The sequence below is a fragment of the Plectrocnemia conspersa genome, unplaced genomic scaffold (genome assembly GCF_051122295.1).
Source record: "Plectrocnemia conspersa isolate PC_06_02 unplaced genomic scaffold, ASM5112229v1 ptg000009l, whole genome shotgun sequence".
NCBI classification, from domain to species: Eukaryota; Metazoa; Arthropoda; class Insecta; order Trichoptera; family Polycentropodidae; genus Plectrocnemia; species Plectrocnemia conspersa.
In genome coordinates, this window is record NW_028277173.1 from 11,575,428 (window position 1) to 11,598,506 (window position 23,079).

At 32.7% G+C, this 23,079-nt stretch overlaps 1 protein-coding gene across 1 annotated transcript in view; it reads right to left on the minus strand.

Annotated features, from left to right (window-relative positions):
* stl (ADAMTS metallopeptidase stall) overlaps positions 1 to 13,876 on the minus strand; it is a 137,338-nt gene extending 123,462 nt beyond the window's left edge. Inside the window, exon 1 of the mRNA XM_088191736.1 lies at positions 11,989 to 13,876. The gene's annotated coding sequence lies outside the window, so the exon portion shown is untranslated. The remainder of the gene's footprint in view (positions 1 to 11,988) is intronic.
* Between the last annotated feature and the right edge of the window lie 9,203 nt (positions 13,877 to 23,079).

Here is a 23,079-nt window from a genome sequence, read left to right on the forward strand (position 1 = left end):
GAAATGTTGGCAAATGTTCATAAAACGGAGATAATATTGACATAATAAAAATCTACAAATAATTGCGATAACACACTGTTTTATTAAATTTATATTATTCTTTACACCCATTAAATCAATATTGAATTGCACATAGTTGCATATTAAATTTTAATTTGAAAGTCAGCTTTGCACAACGAATGAAATTTAACTGTTTTACCGGAAAAGGAATTATATTACAAAAATTATATACACGTACACAATTACCTTTAAAAATCGACCAATTTGACTTGATGTCCTTTGAGATTAGGCTTTATAGCGCATGGCGTAGTATTTTGACCACGCTAAAACCACAGCATGCTTCTAATTTATATTTCAATTTGCGACTAGCACATTTGGATGTCATCAGCGCGTAAAGAATTTATCTGCGGCCGTGGACCGCTGGCGAAATTGCACACGGTATGGTCAGATTTCATTGCGCGTTCGCAATTAAAAGCCCATTCTGGCCAGTCCACAATGATGAACTTTACGCAAGCTGGTCTAATATATTTCAGAGTAACACTTAGATTTAATGTATATAAGGTTGTTATAGTTCCATTGCTAATATTTAACTTGAGTTATATTATATATTTTATGTAAAGTAAAATTGTATTTAACAATAGTATCAAAATAATATTTTATATATATATTTTTTTATTTTTTAAGCTTAAGACTAAGATCATAAAGAGAATCTTCTGATACATCTCAAATTAGCGTATAAATTTGGGCTATTTTATATTTGTAGCAAAAACATCAACCCTAAGCATACGTACAAAGAATATAAAACCGCGCATGATTTACAAAAATATAATATTATTTTTAATATGTATATTAGGAAAGGACTAGATATGTTAATGTATGTATATTAATACATAAAAATAATAAATAAAGAAATATCAGAAAGAAATATATTTACGAAACCGTTCAAAATTTCAAGAAAACACATATTTGTTTATACATTTATAAGACTTCTATTTCAATCGATATGCCATTATATTAAAAAAGTCTGTTTTAGCGCTATATACTTTTAAACAAAATCAAATATGATTTTATTATAAACAATGATATTATTATGTCAAATGATGGCTCACACATTAGACGAATGCCTGCACTACACTCTCTGGAAGTTGGCCAAGGTTGGCCAAGGATCGAGAATATAGTGGGTTACTTCAGTCAAGCTCGGTTCTGTCCGCTCTACAATCTCTCGGAAGTTGTCCGAGGTTACCGAGAACCGGAGGTAAAGTGGGGGTAATTCAGTCGACTTGGTCATTGAACATTGTCGGCAAACGGACCGAAGTCAGAGCTGCTCTTTCGAGCGCGAGCGGTGAGATACTTCCTTTTTCGCTCTCTCGCGTGTTTAGTGAAGATAGTGAGAGAGATAATGATATGGTTTTTCGCAAACTGAAATAGAACAAGTAACTCGGTTTAATTTCAGTATGCGCGTAGGCGTCCTATGGTCAACACGCATGTCGAGCGCTGCATCGTGGTCACGTGGTCAATTTATAATACCACATGCTTATCGGGGACTTAAACAGACTCTTACTGACATCTTTGAATATTTTAGGGCACCAAAAGGGATTAATTATATTTTTGATAGTATATTCTTCTAACAGATATCGTTATTTTTTTTTCATATAAATAAATAGTGGTACTTGATTTTGTTAAAAAAAAGATCGTTTCGAATATCCTTATGTATTTTCCTAGATCGGTTTATAAAAATGTCAAACCATAACGAATTCTTATTTAGAATCGATGGCGACAAATTTTAGGATAGTCTCAGATGTGGTGTTTGTATTCTGAAGTATCATTTTTATGCCTTATGTCATTTTGCAAAAGTCGACAAAGATTTTGCGTAAATTGAATATTTACGATCGAAAACTTTTCACTGATATTGTATTGGTGAGTGCCCACACAAACTTTTATAATTATCAGTAGCGTAATTTAAATAATATGACAATTTAAAAATTGCGATTATTTGGCACATTTTTCGATCGCGCGCAAATATGCTGGCTGTACGTGACAGAAGCTGCCGTCCGGACGCCATTCACGGCCGCCGTCCGGACGTCATATGAAGTTTGCGGCAGTGTGGTCGCTTACTCGAAGTCGTAGGTCTCGGCCGACTGAAGTTGTAACTTCGGTTCGGACAACTTCCAGAGAGTGTAGGGCAGGCATAATGTTTGTCAAACGACATCCTATTTTAATCCGGCACTCGAGTTCGAAATAGATTTAATGGGAGGTAAATAAAAATGAAAATAAGAGATACGTTCCATTACTTAAAATCAATTAATAGGATTTAGTAACTACGGACTATAATATTATTAATAAGAAAATGGTAGCAATGTACAATCGAGTTGAATGTGTCACATCCATTGGTGGTAAAAATATGTGTAGAACGGGTTTAGGTATAGCTGTAAAAAAGGCTTCTAAAAATGTGTTCCTTTGAACCTTCCAGCAAGTTATGTGTAGAAAGTATAGCAATCTATCATGTGTTACTGAACCAGTTGTGTCAACAGTGAAATTACCCGTGATTTTTTATCAGAAGTGGTAATCGAATATCTTGACTTATCCTACCATACAGCAGTTTTAAGGTTCAGTTATGGTAATATTTTATTGTCATTTTTTGAACTTAAAGAAGCAATTAATTTTTTTAACAAATTTAACTTAAGCCTACAATGAGATATAGTGCTTATGTATGAAACTTTTACTAAATCATTTTCTCTATTGACATTGATTAAGTCACTATTTATGGAAATCTGATTTATGTATTTCCCATGGTAGCAAAAAATTAAAGATAAATAAAATCACTATTACCACATAAATTTAAAGCTTGAAGTGTAGTTTTAGCAGCGTTTTTTAAATATTGTTGCAATTGCAAAATATATTAAAAAAAATCCATTCAACTGTACAATTAAGAAACTTTCACTTTACCTTCAATTGGAAGTGATTAATTCGCAAAGTAATACTAATTTCCAAAAAAGGAAACTAACAGATTTATCTAACTGTCTTATATTGAGATTTGTATTTATATTTGGCAGCATCTATGTGTACTAAAGTACACGAAGTACATAAAAACACGATATTAAGTCAGTAATAACAGACAAACATTTGCAATAGATTTTAACGATTGAAAGTGATGAAATTCGAGCTCCAGTTTGATGAAATATTAAAAAGCAACTACAATATTTTCATAAGTAAAGCTTATTATTAGAGACGTGTATTTGGAGCAATTTACGATAGATGCCAAAATTCAGAATATATATTCGAATGTATAAGATATGCAAGTATATGCTAAAAATGTTAATTTTTTTATAAAATTATGTTTTCTATTTTTTAGGCTCTCTTAAATTTTGCTTTTTACTCTGACGTCTAAAATATTTTCTATCTAGTCTTTTATAGAAAAAGTTTGTAGATCCCTGTTTTATACGTATACATGGTTCGAATTAAAAAGACTTGCTAAGTAGTTAAAGCAAAAAATATACGTAACTTCACTTGACAAACTTTAATAAATTATTACTCAACCAACTTTAGCAGTAAGCGTCTAAATTTAATAGTGGGAAATAAAAATGTATTTTGAATAATAATTGTACCAATCAAAAATGTTTGTGATTGAAATAATTGCTTTTTAATATTCAATAAATATAATTAGCTTTAAGAAATTATAATTACACTTAGGTATTACATTAAAATCTAGTTTTTCCTTATAATTTAGTAATACAAAAGCGACCAAAAAGATTGATTGATAAAAAGTGACCTCACGGTTTGCCTCGGTTCGAATTGAAAACGTGCGGGTTTTATTGAAACGATATCGCGAAATTGAAACGTTAAAAAGGATCCGCACCCATTGTGCGGATTCCTTTTTCGGCCTAAGTTATGAAGGGTTATCTCGGGATTTCTTAACGCAAATCGACACTTCCACGACATTAGCGGCGTCGGGGAGTCGAGACAAAGAGCGTTTTGAAAATTAATGCCCGGACGGTTCGGCGATATGGGACGGAACGAATTTATTGGCTTACCTGGGATCGCGTGTCATAAAACTGGGCTCGTTTTTATGCCGATACAGAATGCACAAAGTTATAGATTTATGGTGCCAATCATAAATAAAGCCGAGGGAAAAATCCTCTGCAAACGCTCAAACGCTACGAGTTTTATTCGTCCGCCAACAACGGGCCTGGACCTCAGATGGTCACGGTTTTGAATACGTAATGCCATACATATGTATTCATGTGGCTGTTCGAGGCGTGTCATCTGAATTTTTTTCAAAAATATCTATAAAAATATCACATGTGATAGAATTTTTTTGAGACGTAAATGATTTTTTCTATGTATCGAGATACAATATACGCGTTATAATTGCACAATATACTGAATAAGATTAAATTGTAAAGCAACGGTTCAGATTAAATATATTGCAAAACACAGGCTAGAAAATGAACGTTTAATATGTACAGCAAATTAATTTAAGTAAAAACATGAAAATTAAAATTAAATACAAAAAATAAACATTCGGCATTGAAATGTCAGAAATTAAGTCTCTCACTTTAAATGATTAAAATCTTTAAAAATTGTTGAATTTTAATGCAAAATGAATTGTGGGTTAATTTTTTTATATTATTATTAGAAAAAATCGGTATCGAGAGTTCATTATTTAATGCCTGCACTACACTCTCTGGAAGTTGGTCAAGGTTGGCCAAGGTTGGAGAATATAGTGGGTTACTTCGGTCGAGTTCGGTTCAGTCCGCTCTAAAATCTCTCGAGGTTACCGAGATCGGAAGGTAAAGTGGGAGTAATTAAGTCGACTTGGCCAGCTTCGAGCGCTTCCGAACATTGTCGGCAAAAGAACCGAAGCCGGAGCTGCTCTTTCGAGCGCGAGCGGTGAGATCTCTCGCGTGTTAAGTGACGAGAGTGAGAGAGATAATGATATGGTGTTTCGCAAACTGAAATAAAACGAGTAACTCTGTTGGATTTCAGTATGCGCGTAGGCGTCCTATGGTTAACACACATGTCGAGCGCTGCATCGTGGGCACGTGGTCAAGTTATAATACCACATGCTTATCGGAGACTTCAACAGAGTCTTACTGACATTTTTTAATATTTTAGGGCACCAAAAGGGATTAATTATATTTTTGATAGTTTATTTTTCTAACAGATATCGTTATTATATTTTTTTTCATATAAAATTAAATATTTAAAAAAAATTGAGTGGTACTTGATTTTGCTAAAAAAAATCGTTTCGAATATCTCTATGTATTTTCCTAGATCGGTTTATATAAATGTCACACCATAACGAATTCTTATTTAGAATCGATGGCGACAGATTTTAGGATAGTCACAGATGTGGTGTTCGTATTCTGACGTATCATTTTTATGCCTTATGGCATTTTGCAAAAGCCGACAAAGATTTTGCGTAAATTGAATATTTACGACCGAAAAGTTTTCTCTGACATTGTATTGGTGAGTTCCCACACAAACTTTTATAATTATCAGTAGCGTAATTTTAATAATATGACAATTTAAAAATTGCGATTATTTGGAACATTTTTCGATCGCGCGCAAATATCTGGGCTGTACGTGACAGAAGCCGCCGTCCGGATGTCATTCACGGCCATCGTGAATGACGGCCGGACTAGCATTAATAATTCTAACAATAATAGTCCTGTATTTTTTTATGTTAAAATTATCAAAAATGTGTTCATTTAACCTGTTAAATTGATAAGTGAATTGTTTGTTTATTATTTGACTATCCAGGGATTCAATTGAGCGCGATAGAATAATTTTTGTAATATTTTACTATTTACCCATAATAAAAGTTATACGTACAACTTATTTTATCGCCAAGTGTCATGTTGCAAAGGGATTTTCTAAGAAAGACTTGAAGTTATTTAAATATTAGTCACTCTAATTTACTGATATGTGGATATATTCGTGTCGATTTCCAAACTTTTCGATTGAAATGCGAACGCCGTAAGTTATTGTACGACGTTAAATTCCTTTTGTGTGCGAATACGCTTATAAGTTTCTTTGCCACAATTTGTTGTTATATCCGATCGCATGTGTTGAACTCGAACTCTAATTAAACACGAAATTCTATCGGTGGAAATTAAAGCGATTAAAACTCCTCTATAGTTAAACACGGTCTGAAGTTTTGAAATATTACATCGGCGCTTGCACGGGATTGACCCAAACGCCAAAGTTAGATTGTTCGACAGATTATGTTTTTAAAACGAACATGAAAAAAACACACATACAACCTAAAAGTTTGGGGGCGATTCAATTCTGAGTAAGCGACTCAATATGGCAAAGTTTACGGTTTTATTATCGAGCGTAGCTTTAGCAGTACGCTTGGTTAAACATGATATATTATATAAATAAACACGGATAACAGCTCGGGTATATATGATCTTAATAAACATAGATCAGGATTATTAAAGCCGAGCATAATAGAAAATATTGTTTATCGTATACTTGGTCTATATTAAAGCGATTCAGTTAAAAAAAAATCATGCTGTTGTATTTTAGTATAATATATAACGTACATATATTTTATGATAATTAATTAGATTATAACAAATATATATATTGTATAAGAAATGGTTGTTAAAATAATCAAATATAGTCAAGCTCAATAAATTATACACTTATTTATAAAAAAAATATTATATAATACAGACTTTTACTGTAGTAATAATGTTCTATTTTTGGTTCGGTAAAACCTAAACATTAATTAATTTAACCTATTTCCGGATAACTGCATTTTAATAACACCATTTCAATATCACATTTACAAAATAGTGCCTGTGATCACAAAAAGATCATATATTTTCAACAAAAATAATCCTCAAAAATAAAATGTGCCTTGAAAGTTTATTTCAATATAAAGAGAACGCTAGCAGCTTTTTATTCAATCGCAAACAATTACTTGTTAAAAGCTAAATTATTTACAAGTCATTGTTCCTTAATTTACCGGCAAATGTACAAGGAATTAGAAATGAACACTTTGCTAATCGTACTTCCTAGAGTCGGTCATAAAACTTATATTGTCAAACAATATTTTTAGAGCGCTATTATAAAATCCCATATACATCTACATGGCTTAACAGCTTAACGACCGAGGACTCACCCACGAGTCCTGAGAGTACCTTCTGTAGCGGCCGAGGACTCGCCCATGCGTCCTGCGTTATGCGTCTTCTTTTATTAAAAATACACTATGATACAATACAGTTTACCCCTATATTATAATGCGAGATGGTAGTATACTATTTCTACCTAATATAAAATATAAAATAAATTATATTTTACTTTAATTTTTCGTAAAAAGAGTCGTTTTATCCCACTGCGTCGCAATGCAACGAGTCGTCGCCTATTTTAGTTTGTTATATTCTAATATTTTTGGGCTAGTGTGTTGTTTGGTAACGGTTCTCCAAGCCGCTCCCCACTTACAGTGACCATATTTTTTGCATTGTGGAATATTATATTTTTATTTATTGTTGTTGTTATTAATAATTGATAATTTATAGTAAAAGTTAGTTTATAATAATAAAAACAGTGAATTGCGTATTTACAAAAATAGTTAAATAATCATTAAAGAAATTTTTGAAATTTGACCACGCTGATTAGTGCACGATTTTTTTTGAACACCACATTAACTTAAAAATGTGATAATTAAATTAATAGCATGTATATTTAAATGCTTCTAAAATTTTTTGTATAAACGATTTATAAAAAATATCCATTTATAATAAATAATAATTTGCACTCACTAAATTTTTTTGGGTCCATTTTCTGCGTACAACCGTTTCGAACACATTTATTTCCATAATTACACTGAGTGATACGTGTAAAAACATTTGTCATTATGAAGAAAATGAACTGGATGAGTGCAAACTTGTCACACGTGGTCTATGTTCACGTACACTTGAATTAGAATTACTTTCGCACACATCACTATGTTCACAATCACTGGGGGCGTTGGACAACGCGTCATCAAAATTTTCCAAAAAGGTTTAATTTCTTTCGTCCATTTTGCCGTGATTGAAAATAAAATTTTTAAATCAAAATCAAAATCACGAAAGATCACAGAGAGAAGAGCTATTTACGTTTCAACCGATAGTTTAGAGGAGACTAAATATACTGCATTACTTCGATTATAAAATGCATATTTTATCTGTGTGGAATTCCCGAATTTGGGAATTCCACAATAAAAAAAAGTGTCATATACCCCAATAGATGAATTCTTAAAAGGTATGCACAAGGTAAGCTGATAAGACGGGACAGGTAGTGGCGATTTACCCTTTTAGTTGATTGTAATTTATAGTAAATATTTAATATTATATTTGTAAACAAGTTTTTTTTCGTTATATCACTTAAAGAAACTCTGGTTAAATGATGTAATTACAATATATTTATGCAAAAAATCATAAGGAAGCTACAAATTAAATTTCGATAAAATATATTATTTGATTTACAAGTTATAGAGAATTTACTAAAAAGAATAATAAATTAACTAACTTAATTAAGAATAATAAATTAACAATAACATTAGATAAAATCGTAAACTATTTTTTTTAATAATAATTTCTTAAATAAAATATTATCATAATATTTTTGTGAATTACTATACACCTTGTAGTGTATGCGAATATTGTGGGCTGATCTAACTTGTGTTTCATGTAAATAACCAATACAAAATTAAGTAGAAAATATCTTTCCTAAGATTAGAGCCAATCTATCTATCGCAAGTGCAGGTAGTAAATTGTCAACAATGAACCTTTTAGAAATGGGTGTTGGCCTTTGCTCAAAGCATACAATATAATTAGAAAGAAACTGTTCTGAGAATTTATGTTTGGTTTTTTGTTTATATCAGCTATATAATACCAAATTATTATTATGGAAAGAATGAAAATGATGAATATAAAATATATTGAAAGCATACATGTTACTTTTAATTTATTTAAGTGCAATAAGCAAAATATTTTTAGTGAAGTGTACCGTAAATTCATTTCGTGAGTATGGGCATACAAATGGTCAGACATGGTGGCCCAGAAATAACAAATCAAAATTTTTATTTTTAAATTTAAAAAGTGATAAAGAATCAGGTAATTAATACTAATCTATTGAAGGGTCTCACTTACTTTGTATTTGTAAGATGTTTGCCAATGATATAAATTTGTTTTTGAAACTATTATTTTAAACAATTTGGACCCACAGGTTTAGAAACACTGGTTAAATAACGAACTTGACAGGTATTTATGCGAAAAATCATAAGGAAGCTACATAATAAATTTGAATACAATATCTTAATTGGTTTACAAGTTATAGGGAATTTACTGAAAAAAATAATTGTTCGCCATTTTTCCGTGAGATCGCCCGGCCACCAAGCAAAGTTCGGCAAATAAATACCGGTCGTTAAGCTATTAATATGATACTAATACACAAAAAAAATCTGACAACTGCTAAAATAAATACATATTTTTATATTCAGAAATAGTTTTAATTAAATTAAAATGCAAAGGAACTTTTATTGTGAAAACATATTTATTATTCACTTTAATACTCAGTCTAATGCAAACACTTCTAGCAGTCTTGCTAGAGCTGTATTTATCCTTTTTATTTATTTTGTTGGAGTTATTCCCCACATGTGTCCCTATCTCACATATATTTTGAATAAATTTCATGTGATATTACATACCGTGGTTAAATATATTATCATGTTGCAGAGGATGCACGACATGGATGAATCGCTTTATATTGCATGAAAAATAATCTCAGGCGTAAGATTTCCATAATTTTCAGTGAGATATAAGTACCTTCATATTGAAGATTAAGGGCTTTTACTGTGTGGTGAATAATTTAATCGCATTAAAAAAGCATGGAAAGAGATTCAAAGAAAAAAAACGCTCCCTCGGAGATCATTTCTCAGTTAAATTGCATCTTAATATAAAATGCTTTTGCTGAGGTCTGTTTATCTTAAAATCAATTCAGCTTATATATATCATTGTTAAGTAGAGTCAGGTTAATATATTAATATATAATTTATACTCATCTAAAAGAAAAAGATAATATAATTTTGACTAAAAGTCAAAATTAATTACTACTACATAGCAATGGTCTTGTACATGGTTAAAAATAATATAGATTATTAGAATAGTGTCATGTGACATAGAATATTATCTCTTCATGATATATAAATTACATTATAAATAGTTTAAGGTCTAGTTTTTCAATTATTTTACTTCTATTTTCACCTAATTATTTTTTATAGTTGTGGAAATGAAATTTTATATACACTTATAATGATAAAAATCATTAATCGTATAAAAAAACAAAAAATATTATAAATGCGTTTTTGTTACTGTGGGTTCCATATGTCTTCTAGGCGGGTTACCGTGAAGAGAGAAGCGACGGCTTTTGCGGTCTTCAATGGTTTGAAAATGGGTCGGGATCTCATTGGTTCACATTAGTGAGTCCAAGATAAATAGCGTTTGAAGTATAAATCAGTAGAAATGTCAGATAAAATCTCTGAGAAAATGTATTAAAAAATAATAGTTGGTTGCTTTTGCCTCTTACGGTGGAACGGCCGATTACAAAAAGAACAGATTGTGTTTCCGGTTACTGCAGAATGGCAATCTGAATGCGTGTTTATCTTTCTCGTCACATTTGTGACGGATCATCTTGTTGAAAAGGTTTTCTCAATCAATTTCACTCAACTCACTAAAGAAACCGCTTTTATTGTCTGAGACTACATGCCGACTGATTTTGTCACCCGAGCTTATGATTTAATAAGGGTTCCAAATGACTACTTTGGCGAATAGTAACAAAAAGTGAAAGAAAAATAGTATTATGCGAAGGGGAGAATAGCTAGCATGCGTCCTTTCCAAATAAAGAGTAGATTTTTGGTAATTGTGGGTGATGTTTTGGGACGGATGTGAAATATTTCCAATTTAAAAGGCAATTGTTTGGTCACGAGTTCTCTCTTCCACTATTGCATTAAATATTGTGTATTATATCATTTTGTTTGTTGAAAATGATCGTTCGAATAACATATATGTAATAAAAAATTATGCAGAAGGCGGAAACCTCCATAGTTTAACAGCTTAACACCCGAGGACTCGTGTACGAGTCTCGAAAAAACATTGTTTAGTGGCTGTGAACTCAGGCATGAGTCCTGCGTCATGCGTTTTTTTTTATTAAGAATATATTTGGATACCGCCAAGTTTGCCTCTACATGATAATGAGAGATGGTAATCTACTATTTTTAAATAATTTAAAATATAAAATAGATTATATTTTACTTAAAATTATTGTGAAAAAAATCGTTTTATTCCATTGCATTGCAATGCAATGAGTCGTTGCCTTTTTGGGGTACGTAAATTTTTTTATCTAAAAAATAATATTTTATGTTACACTTCTTGAACAGAAATATATTTCAGGGCCAAAACTGTATAGCTAGGTAAGTATAAAATCAATCAAGAAATCGAAACATCCGCGGTTGATAGTACATCAATTAACAAAGTTTTTCAATCTCAAATTCTGTATATTATTAAAAAAATTAAAAGTAAAAACGTTACGGTATATGTAGATAAATTAGATAACACCGTAATCAAAGAACTTAAAAAAATATCATCAATTAACATACGAACATTTTTACGGGTGTGTGTTATTTTAATATTTCCTCGCCATTTGGAAAACCGCAATGATTCTCAGATTAAGAAACTAAGGGGAAAAGCTACAATTCGGATAAATTTTTGCCGTTATTAGGTTAAATATTAAAAAAAAAATATGAGGAATAAAATCATGAACGAAAAAACATGTTTTTTTCATTTCTAATATTTTGTGTAAATTGAAAATAGTTGCAATAGTTACAAACCAGTTATTTGTAAATTAATAATATGGATGCTTAAATGCTTATATAAGTTTTTGTATAAACGATTTATAAAATATATCTATTTATAATATAAAATAATTTGCACTCACCAAATTTTTCGGCGTCCATTTTCTGCATACAACTGTCACAGACACATTTATTTTAGCAATCACACTTATAAACTACACTATTTATATATTTAATTTATTATTCACACTTTTTTATCTATTTATAAAATAATATAATTTGCACTCGCCAAATTTTTCGGCATCCATTTTCTGCGTACAACTTTCACGGACACTTTTTATAATTACACTTATAAACCACACTATATCCTTATTTTTATTTATTTTTATTATTTACACTTTTTTTATCTATTTCAATATATTTTCATACGTATAAATGCATTCGTTAATATGAAGAGGAATTTCACAATTCTGCACGTGCAGAACAAACACGACATTTTCTTCTCGCATACTCAACCCACGTTTTATTTTTATTGCCTGATGATTTTTCAGTTTATCCGAAAGCCATTATGGTAGATCGACACCACGGTAAGATAAGATAGAAACTGGAGAAATGTCTTCAGAATCGATAGATTTCACTGAATTTTGCATCTTTCCTTTAGCATTACTCAAAAGAAAATCTTTGAATTTAATTTTACCGTTACGATTCAAATTTTGATAGACACTGAACGAATTAAACAATGAAATAAATAACAAACAACATTTTTTGTTTATTCCATTGTTTTTCAAAATATTAGGTAACTATGCATTGTTTGATGTAATCAATACTTTTCATATATTTATTATAATTTTTTTTCCGTGTCTCTCATCTGGCTGTTATGAAAAGTATGTATCATTCTGAAATTTCTTTTCTTATTTGTTTTCTAAATTTAGATTAACGTCTTAATTATGTTTCATCTGTAATTTCATATTTTTGAGATTCTGGCTATTTTTCCGGATTGTTACACAAAGTCCTGTTCCGTAAAAATAAATGTTTTTCGAGTAAAATGCTATTATAAAAAGTGTCAACATAAACACGGTGCCACTTGCCAGTAAATAAATTGGCTACTTTTTCGATGCTTATTGGAAAAATCTTAATTGTTTATTGTTGGATCAAATTCACTTCAGTCTTCTGGGATAATATCACTATCACACTCACCATCACTGGATGAAAACAAATTCATCACACGTGATCTATGTTCACGTACACTTGGAGGCGTTGGACAACGCTTTTAAAAAAATCGAAAGGGTTTCATTTCTTTCGTCCATTTTGTGGTGATTAAAAATATTTTTTAAAATTAAAATCATAATTAAAAAAGATTAAGAGACTTAATATACTGCATTTCTTTGATTATAAAATGCATTTTTTTATCTGTATGCGTCATATACTCTAATTGATGAATTTTCAAAAGGTATGTCTCAATATATTTATGCAAAAAATATATTAAATTTCAATTAAATATCTTAATTGGTTTACAAGTTATAGGGAATTTACTAAAAAATATATTGTTTGCTATTATTCTGCAAAATCACCCGGTCATCAAAAAACCCCAGGCAAGTAAACGGTTAATACACATTTTCTGCATTTCGAATAATTGTTTTTAAAAAACTCTGGTATATTATTTTAAGGCAAAACCATTGTTTTAAATGAATGAGGCTTATTCATGATATTCCAATTTAATTATTATATATCAAACAAGCCATGCGGTTTTCATCAGTCGCGTGCAAATATTTCTTTGTGCCTGTGAATATTAATATAGGGGTGCAAATATTATTATCTCGTGCAAAAACTTTACATTTACCTCGTGCCGAGCCCAATTTTCAAATAGCCACTACACTTTCCGTTCAAAAACTCTCATCGTGGATTCTGAAGGAGCAATTTTCATTCCACAGTTTCTCGACAGGAAAACGCTCGGTTTAACCCAGATCCAGGGTTCGTTTATTAACAAACACATTATTATAACAGTCTGTTTAGTACGTGCTCCCGGCTTATGGTCTAACACGAGCACACGAACAGATATGTATATATTTTTTATTGTTTATCTTTGCGCTCTATTCTATCCACTATACAATTTAATTTATTCTGTATACTTCTAATCGTTTTAAACAATGTAAAGTAAAGGTAGTTAATCATTGCATGCATATTTGTCGACGTTCGTATCGTTTGAATTATCACTTGACGCTAATTAAAAGATTGTGTGATACATTTGAATTATTGAATTATGTTAATTGCCTATCGCGGCGAGAGGAGCCAGACCGCGCCAGACGTTACCAATCATCGGTCCGCGGCCCGCAACCGCTCACTAATTAAAACCCTAATTTATGACACCCGCACGGGGCACAATCATTATGTAACTATCGTCGCAAATTTCGAATTAGAGATGAAAATCAGCGAATTGAATCAGTAACGGAATTTAAATTTAAGGCTCCCCACAGAAATATCCGAGGTAATTTTATTGTATATATATATAATGTTAAATATTCAGTATTTTTTAGAAAATATATAAAATATTATACAGGTATATAATACTTAAAATAATGGCGACACACATAGTCTATTTTTTTAATTATTGACTCAAATTGATTAACCTTAGGTAATTTAATAAAATAAACGGATTTGATAAATATGTAATTACGTTAATACAAAAAAATACATAATACGCGAAAACATTATATAGATAAAAGCAGATCATATAAAATTATTGCTTGTTTAAATCAATGTGACTGCCTTTTTTTATCTTATTCTTTCAAGTGCTGCTGCGTTTTCAATTCTATTAGATCTTCATTACTTAGCTTTCCTTTGCCATATATATTTTTTTCTTCAATGTCTTCCACTTCAACATCTAAATAAGCACATTATGCCACAGTTTCTTGACGTATGACTAGTGGCGTAGCTATGGGGGGGTGGAGGGGGCGGGCTGCCCTGGGCGGCTCTTGCTTGTGGGCGGCATATTCGCGATGGGATCGTCTAGTGTGGTTCTTAGCCCTGAATGTACTAAAACATATAGAAATCCACGAACATTAAGAGCTTAATAATAACCAATTTATTATTTTAAAAAATGCTGATTTTATGACCCTGCAAAAAATGTATGTGTGGGGGGGGGGGGGGGGTGGCAATTTTAAGGATCATCCTGGGCGGCACATACCCTAGCTACGCCACTGCGTATGACATCAATTTACTCGTCTTTGTCAAAACCTTCGAGTTTACTTAGGTAACGTTTTAGACATTTTTTCATATGCATTGAATACATATTTCTGTCACTCTCTCCCAAACTAATTTAATATTTTTTATGACGTCTAAAATGTTTTATGATTTCCAAAAATCACGTAAGCTTAATTAATCATTTTATGTTGCTACTACAGTTATGATAAAGGTTGTGCGCTAATAGTACGCTTTGAACATACTTTTAAGGCAGATACACTATCTTTAGGGGTGGCATTATCATTCTTGACCAATGGTATGAAGTAGTTGATGAACCAATTCTCAAATAATGTTTGCATTATCCATGGCTTATTATTAAACGCGTAAAGTGTGTTTATCAATCTGCTTCAATGTACGTGAGTTTTTGGAGCGAGAGATGAGTAAAGACTTTAACTTAAACTCAGCGATATTTCCTCACAGCAACAACATGATTTTGTATTTGAAAGCCTTAGAAACAGGCATTGCTTTAGTTTATTTGTGTATGTAAGACCATTAAGGCATTTTTTCTCAACAAAGTCCGGTTCTGGGCAGTAGCTGCCTTTATCGACCATTTCGTCAAATTGGTCAGCAAATATTGCTGCCTTTACATCCGCGCTTGTCATCTCACCTCTGATACTCCAACTATGCAAGTTCAATCTCTGCCGACACCGTTGAAACCATCTATTTGCTTTCGCGTGTTTTTAAAGTCTCAAAGATGCTGCGTGCCTTGGTTTGAAATATTAAAAATTAAAATTCTCTTTTGCATCTGGTTGTCAAACCAGATCACTTATGAGGCCTTTCCGCTCAGTGGCGTAGCTAGGGCAATCCTTAAAATTGCCGCCCCCCCCCATACATTTTTTGCAGGGGCATAAAATCAGCATTTCATAAAATAATAAATTGCTTATTATTAAGCTCTTGTTATTCGTGGATTTATATATGTTTTAGTGCATTCAGGGTTAAGAATCACATTAGACGATCCCATCGCGAATATGCCGCCCCCAAGCAAGTGCCGCCCGGGGCGGTCCGCCCCCCCCCATAGCTACGCCACTGTTTCCGCTACTTATTATGGTTTAAGATGTTGTCTATGTATTCACTGCTTCTTTCACTCCAACCTTATCCTACAAGATTGTCGAAACGATCAAAAGCGCTAGCTTCAAGTCACGTGCTATAGCTTTAACATTCTTCAGTATGTGCACTAAAAAAATGCAAGTACAAACTGTTTAATGGAAATGTCTAAGTAACCGATTACCGTTATTTTACTTACTAGTTCATCACTTTTTACAATTATTCATTGGGAAAAATAATTGAAAATGAAAACAGACAGTTTCAAAGTGAATAGAAAAATTGTATTTTTTTGGTCAGATGAAAGACAAAGCAAAATGTTTTATTCGTCATGACTTTATTTAAATAGTAAAATTATACAATTTTAGTAGACTTTATGATAAAAACTTAGAAAGAATATACTGGCGACGTTGGGAAATTTAATGAACAAAGTCCTTGGATAAATCAGCAACAAGCATATACAGTAACCGCAAAAGCAACAGTGTTATTCATAATTACTATTGTAGCAACATGTCGATGATAAACAATATTACATCAATATTTATAATACAATTAAACACACATTGTAACACTTTAACAGATGCTTTGAGAATAATTACAAATACATAAAAGTGTACTTATATTTGGTAGTCAATAAATAAATTTTGCTCTTTAAAGACAAAAAAAAAAAATTTTGGTCGTTTTTTTTTCAAGCAAACTTCAATATGCGATATATTAAGAAGTGTCAATACTTTATTTTTATTTCTATTCAAAAACATATTTTTTTATACAAATATGATTTAAAACATAAATTGTTACAAAAGGATGAACTGTTATGATGTTTTCAATTCATTTCCGACTGTTTTGAGCAGGCGGTTAATTTAACTGTTCATAATTATGGTAATTTATGCGTTATACGTACCTTATATTGCACGTGCAAAATATCTGTCGTCGTGTTATGACAATGTTAATTAATATCTGACGCGCTACAACGACGTGCTTAATAAATAATTACGTACGATAAAATGGGGTTACTTTGGCAACGTAAGATTGCTTTAACTTGATGTTTATGAACTTTTAAAATGATTTTCTGACAATATTATTTTTTTAATATAAACGTTTATAACATTACGAGACCAACACAATAAATTAGCGATGTATGTATGTCAAAAAATATGTACAACAAATCGATAATAGAGCTGCTTAAATTTAAGAGAGGGAATAAGAAACTTATCACAATAATTGTTATTTTTGTATCGTTTCATTTACACCTAAAATAAGGTTATCGTTTTTATTTTTGGATTTTTACCAGAGATCATAGATCACACTTGTATGAAAACACAATAAAAGTACACACAGTGATAGTGATTTTAAAGAAACTTTATAAATATCTCAATATTTCAAAGAGCTTGAACTGAATAGTCTTAAAAATTGACGGCCCTCTGCTTTTTTTATATCCAAAATAAAAATTATTTCATTCGTTTCTTCTTGATGGGAAATAACATTATATAATAATATTTCGGACGGTCGTTTGAAAATTGTGTAGATTTTGGTTTATTAAATAATTTACTTTTAGGTATGGACTGGAGCCGAGTGGGCGGGTGCGTTGATGTTAAATCTTCCCTAGCGGCCCTCTATGAGGTTCTTTACTGTGCATTCGACCAGCTCTTTATTCAAAAGCGCCCTGGAGTGCTTGACGTGTCATATCCTAGATGGTTTTCTCATGAGATCATCTTATTGCTAAAAAGAAAGCACGCCTTTCATAAGCTATGGAAGAGATCGGGACATCCATCTGCTCTCGAGGAATTTCGTTTGATAATTTCCTGTCATCGCAATCATTACAAAAGTTGCCAAAAACAAATAATTAATGATTCCAAAGCGTTCTGGAAATTCATTAACACTAAACGCGCTACTCAGTCGACGTCGAAAGTGATGAACCTCGACGATAAAACATTGGACGGCTCACAAAATTTTGCTGACGGTTTTGCGCAATATTTTCGTTCTGTTTACGAGGAATCTTTTTCGCCTTCTGCTCAGTCGCTTCCTTCTTCATGTTCTTGGTCTTCAGTACTGACCATCAAAGAAACTGAGCACTCAGATCTTAAATACGAATTTAATAAATTAAAGACAAGGCGTTCTTCTGGACCTGATTTAATTCCCGATTTTATTTTGAAGGGTTGCGAAGTCAGTCTCGCTGCTCCTCTAAAATGTATTTATGATCTGATTCTCAAAATATCGTCATTTCCTGATCTATGGAAATGCACAAAAGTCACCCCTATTCATAAAAAGGGTGACAAATTATATGTAAAGAATTATAGACCAGTTGCAGTGTTGTCAGCTCCTGCTAAATTATTTGAAATATTTATTCATAAATATCTCTATAATCACTTTCGGCAAGTTTTGTTAGACCAACAGCACGGGTTTCGTCCTGCCCGTTCCACTGTTACTAGCCTTCTGTCATTCACCAAAACGGTGACAACTTCTCTCGATGCGGGAATTCAAGAAGACGTCGTGTATACAGATTTTGAGAAAGCCTTTGACAAAGTTTGTCATAGGTTATTATTAAATAAATTGTCGAACCTCGGTTGCTCAGATAATTTAACTCGGTTATTCTCGAGTTATTTAAGCAATCGTAGACAGTTTGTAACCTATGGTGGACGACTAACAAAAGAATATTTTACTCCTTCGGGGGTTCCTCAAGGATCCATTCTGGGACCTCTGCTTTTTGTGTTATTTATTAATGACATAAATACAGCAATTAAAAATTCAAGTTTTCTTCTGTACGCAGATGATTTAAAATTATATAAATGCATTCGATCTGTTGTGGACTCCTTCTTTCTACAAATTGATTTAGACTCTCTGTGGAGATGGGCTTCCATTAACCGTCTGCCTTTTAGTGTCGGAAAGTGCCGTACTGTGTCATTTTCTCGATCCCGTTCGCCATCGCTTATTTCTACCATCTCGGTGGTAACATTTTGACTAGAGAAACTTCCACTAAAGATCTCGGAATCACTTTCGAGAGCAAATGGAGGTTCTCTCTACACATACACGACGTCTGTGATAAATCTTCCAAGATGCTTGGCTTTGTTATGAGGAATGCCTTTCCCTTTGAAGATCCGTCAGTTATTCGCATCCTCTATGACACCTTAGTTCGTAGCATTCTTGAATCGGGATCTATAATTTGGAATCCCCGAATAGCCAAATATTCCCTTTTAGTGAAAAAAATTCAAAAAAGGTATTTAAGATACCTTTACAAAAGGACATTTGGTTATTATCCGTACTTATATTCCAGCGCCTTTCTTTTAGGAGCGTTGGGATATGATTCGCTGAGCTCTCGCAGAAAGCTGTATGTCGCTAAGCATTTTTTTAAATTACTAAAAGGTGCTGTCGACAATTCAGCTATTCTCGAGGAATTCCAGTTTTGGGTTCCGGAACATTTTCGAGAATCACGATCAAGACCTCTTTTGATGGCCGTTAGGGCTAGGACATCCGAACTTGCCGACTCGCCTATATCGCTATCCGGCTCCTTAATACGCTGGCATTACATATTGACTTATTTAATGTTAGCTACGAGGATCTGATCCAGTTTGTATGATTTAATTTTAATATTTTATAATTTTTTGTTATGTTTAAGTATTGTTATATTTATGTATATATACGTTTTTTATATTTTATAAATTTAAAATTTGTTTTCGACCATCGTGGCGCATTGGGGTAACCTGTTAGGCCACGATGGTCTTAACTTAATCTAAAAATAGAGCTCCAAGTGTATAAAATGTCCTTTTATATAACAGCAAAAAAAATCTTGGTCAATCTAAGAATATAAAAGAAGATGAAACAGTCGCTTTGGTCTTGGATTAAATTAAATAATAATAACATTAATGGATATTTTATGTAGTTTAAATAACTCTACATGGAGATACAAGTATCTAAAAAAAATATCTATGCTTTTATGTGTTCGAGATAGTAAAGCTGAATAAGATCAATGGACAAAAAGTAATTGGCCTTTGAGAGGAAATAAAACTGGAAAAATAAAACATCGAAATATATTTATATTATATTTTAAAAATAAGAGATGATGAAAATTATTTTTTTAATGAGCAGTATAATAATATTTTTATATTACGCGGCATACTTTTTATTATAAAGCATTTAAAAAATCAAAGATTTTTTTCAAGTCAAAAGTGTTAAAAATATTAATTTAGTCTTTTAAAAAAATAGATTTTAAATTAGCATGTAATCTAGCTGATAAATCTATTTATTTTATTTTAATGCACAATCAAATAAAAAAACTAATTTACCATTAATTATTAATATTAATAATTGGAAAGCGAAATTTGTTAATTTGTTTCTGATAATGACAAATTTGAACAAATTTGAACCTGATGGGAAAATTAATCGTAAATTATTTTGTTGACAAATGAACAAAGCGCCATTGACTGTGTAAATTGTTGTTAATTAATTTTCTTCGCAAATTGTTGCTTGTCATAGCAAAAAATTACTTTAGCATTCGCCACCAATGATCGGTATTTATGGTCCGAGTTATTGAATTTAATATTTTTTACATTGACAATATTTTAACATTACCTTTCTAAAACATTACACATACAGTTTCCTTATATACATAATATCTAGTCAAACTTGATACGATAAATTATGCACCCGCGAATACGTGAAATGCCTATTTTTATGGCAAAAAGGATACATATTATATCTTTGAAAGATCACGTAATTCGAGCAGTGTGAGAGCTATAGGCTGAACAGACGAACGCCCTAGGCGTCAGACTAGAAGTAGTATTCATACAGAATACTAAGTATTTTTTTAACGATTTATTCATATTTTCTTTATACAATGAATCCTGGGCGAGTGTAAACAAAAAACTAATTTCGGAACTCGCGTAGTAAATATACCGCCGAGCTGAAATTAAAAACCAAAACTCGCATTTCAATGTTAAATATCGCAAACGAGTATGGTTTTTAGCGCTCTTAAGCATAATTAAAGTTGTGAGCAAACGTTTTATGCCCGTATTTATATGGTAAGCTACATATAAAGCCCTAGATAAAGTTAATAGCTTTAAATGTTATGCATTTAAAACACTGTTTCAAAAACTTTATGAATAAACATAATACTACGCTATTTATCAGTACTTTTTTGGTACATATTGTATAAATGTCATGCAGTAAATTCAGGCAAACATTTGGATTCCGAGCATGCGTTGATATTGTTCGATCTTCGACATTATTTATTTTCTATTCGACCTTCGACACTTTCCGGCGCATGTATTAAATTAGGGAATACCATACAAAGGTGATACTTTGAAAGCGTTGCTCGTAGGTACTTTCGCCCTTTCGCAGATTTTCGCAACCTTTTCAAGGATACAGATAACCGAAATATTGTAATGTGCTTGAAGGTGAACATGAATTGGAAGCTCTCGCATGCGAGTTCAAACGGAGGAAAAATAAAATATATTTTCTTATACATACACATATGTACAATATATGTATGTGTATAGAAATATCTTATAATGAATATGTTTCAGTGTAAATATCAAGTAATTTTTTTCTTAAATAAAATAAATTTAACGCTAGTTCAAAACTGATGGGAAGTCTAAAAGTTTATAATGTTATGTAGTGTTTTTTATAATTAATTATACGTAATATATTTATTTATTTTTAAATATTACTTTATTGTAAAAAAATAATTAACTAAATCTTGTAATATAATAATCGCATTACTCAAGCATTAAATTAAATTTAAATAAAAATATTACATTTATGCTTTTTTGGGGGTCGTCGTGATGGAGCTCGGTGTCGCAGTGGCGTAGCCCTACGGGTGCGTGACGGCGCCGGGTGCTTCCTGGGCCGCGTGGTCGGCGGCGGCGACTGTCAGCAGCGACGGTGGCTGACGAAGGCGGCACATGGTCGGGGCTGCGGCAAGTAGTCGGCGGAAGCGGCGAGGGCGTGAGCGGAGCCAGTAGTCGAGTCTCGTAATGTAATCGGGCGACCCTGCTCTGTGGAGCTTCTGTCCCGTCTATTTATATACCGAACGGGAATATTCATAATTTATTGTTACCTGTCGCCACAGTACTCCCCCCTGGAGTAATTTGGATAAAATTACGATATGTTTTCGTATGTGTTGTTGTGGCGAAGAAGGCGATGGTCGTGGCAGCGGCAGGAGGATAGCGTCGTCGGCAAAGAAGGCGATGGTCGTGGCTGCGGCAGGAGGATAGCGTGGTCGGTGAAGAAGGCGATGGTCATGTCTGCGGCAGGAGGATAGCGTGATGGCGTCCGTGCTCGTACCGACCCCGTCCAGACTTTTTGCGTTAGTCTTCCGTCTGAGACATCAGAACGCAAAATTGTTATCCAAATTCACGTCGGTAGGTCACCAGTATGGGCGTCGATGTTGTTGTTGACGGAGCTGGTCATGATCAGAATGTTGCGTGTTCACGTCGGGTTGTCACCAGTGTGGGGGTAGTGTCGTCTGGTGCTGGAGCTCGTGCTCACGTCGGGTTGTCACCAGTTTGGGGGTCGTCGTGATGGAGCTCGGTGTCGCAGTGGCGTAGCCCTACGGGTGCGTGACGGCGCCGGGTGCTTCCTGGGCCACGTGGTCGGCGGCGGCGAAGGCGGCACATGGTCGGGGCTGCGGCAAGTAGTCGGCGGAAGCGGCGAGGGCGTGAGCGGAGCCAGTAGTCGAGTCTCGTAATGTAATCGGGCGACCCTGCTCTGTGTAGCTTCTGTCCCGTCTATTTATATACCGAACGGGAATATTCATAATTTATTATTACCTGTCGCCACACTTTAAGTAGTATATTATTGCTTTAATTTTTTTATTATTATCATCTTATATATAATTGTTCTAAGCCGCTTCCGCTTCTGGAAGCGTACGCTTTAAATGAAACATTATATGCTCTATTTTCTATGTAAATCGTATCGCTTTGTATGAACAGTGTATAATAATACACGTAAACAAAAGA